The 1,776-nt window shown below is 48.5% G+C and overlaps 1 non-coding gene across 1 annotated transcript; it reads left to right on the top strand.

Moving 5' to 3' along the window:
* Window positions 1–262: 262 nt before the first annotated feature.
* Window positions 263–381, top strand: LOC130184412 (5S ribosomal RNA). Its single transcript, XR_008829983.1, has one exon. It is a non-coding gene; the product is annotated as a 5S ribosomal RNA (ribosomal RNA).
* The last annotated feature ends 1,395 nt before the right edge of the window (window positions 382–1,776 follow it).

The raw sequence follows: 1,776 nt of genomic DNA on the forward strand, positions 1-1,776 counted from the left end.
TTGCAATCAGCAGAGGACGCTGCTGCTCCTGCTTCAACAACCTGTTACTCTGCACCTGGCTGCACTTTTGGGGACGGGACAGCACAGATCACAATGTAAAGACACTTTTGTATTAAAATGTTACAAAGTTGACATGTTGAGAGCCAAAGCAACAAGCAAACGCTGAAAAGGAAAGGCTCCTGCGCTAGACATAAACACGTAGCTTCGTGCATGAAGGACATGATCGTCATGTTTAAAGAGGGTATTTGTCGCGCTCCCTCTCGCTTACAGCCATACCACTCTGAACACGCCCGATCTCGTCCGATCTCGGAAGCCAAGCAGGGTCGGGCCTGGTTAGTACTTGGATGGGAGACCGCCTGGGAATACCAGGTGCTGTAAGCTTTTTCGCATCTCTTTGCAATCAGCAGAGGACGCTGCTGCTCCTGCTTCAACAACCTGTTACTCTGCACCTGGCTGCACTTTTGGGGACGGGACAGCACAGATCACAATGTAAAGACACTTTTGTATTAAAATGTTACAAAGTTGACATGTTGAGAGCCAAAGCAACAAGCAAACGCTGAAAAGGAAAGGCTCCTGCGCTAGACATAAACACGTAGCTTCGTGCATGAAGGACATGATCGTCATGTTTAAAGAGGGTATTTGTCGCGCTCCCTCTCGCTTACGGCCATACCACTCTGAACACGCCCTTTGTTTGGTGTGTGAGGAAGCGAGTTGACTGAGCTGTAAAAAAGAGAGCAAAAAAAAGCTAATTTACGTATTCCTGAGTGTCTGAAAGTGCATCAGGCAGAGAGATTAAGGAAGTTTGCCTGCCCCCAACAGCTTTTTTTGCTGGTTTTTTTGCCTTTATACGGCAAAATATGGAGCAATTGGCAACAGACAAAGGAATGGAGCGTGGGAGGGACGGCAAACACATCAGCTGGGAGAAGGGAGAGCACATGGAGGGCGGAGAAAGTGAGAAGAACAAAGGAGAAGAGAAGGATAAGGGGAAAAGTCGAGAAACGACCAAACATTTGGTGAAGGAACGACAGAGAACAGACAAGACGGAAGAAGTTGGCCGGTGTGAAAGCAGAGAGGATTATAGAAAAGACCTAACGATGCAGGTGGAGCTGGAGGGTACGGAAGCGGTATCCATGATGGACTTATTGAAAGCAGTAAAGAAGGAGTGTGGAGAAGTGATCGGATGCAGAGTAAGAAGTGAGCGCATTTTTGAGATCACGTTGAAGAGCGAAACAGTGAAGATGAAGGTGATGGACAGTATCAGGGTGAAAGGAGCACTGGTACATGCTAGAGACATCATTAATAATGAAATGGTGGTGTCTTTTATAAAGCTACCAGTGTATCTGGAGGACAAGAACATTTTTGCGAAATTGGAGGAGTGGGGAGTAAAGCCGGTATCGGCGATTAAAAGACGTGTGTGGCCGGGGACGCAAATTGTGGACGGGACTAGGTTTTTGAAAGTCATGTTCACGAAGGAGGTGCAATCGCTCCCGTACTCCACAAAGTTCGTGACGTTGAGGGGCACAGAGTATTTCAGAGTGATCCATGACCGGCAGGTACGTGTGTGCAGACTTTGTATAAAGCCGGGTCACATCTTCAGAGAGTGCCCGGAGTTTAAATGCTTCAAGTGTGGAACAACGGGGCACTACGCGAGAGAGTGTGAGGAGTGGAGAGTGACGGTGGGAGAGGATGGAGTCGAGGATGGACAGGAGATTGGAGGAGAGGGGGGACATGGAGAGCAAATGGAGGAGCAGGCGGAGGAGAGTGTGGACAGTATGG

The sequence above is a fragment of the Seriola aureovittata genome, chromosome 16, assembly GCF_021018895.1.
Source record: "Seriola aureovittata isolate HTS-2021-v1 ecotype China chromosome 16, ASM2101889v1, whole genome shotgun sequence".
Classification (NCBI taxonomy): domain Eukaryota; kingdom Metazoa; phylum Chordata; class Actinopteri; order Carangiformes; family Carangidae; genus Seriola; species Seriola aureovittata.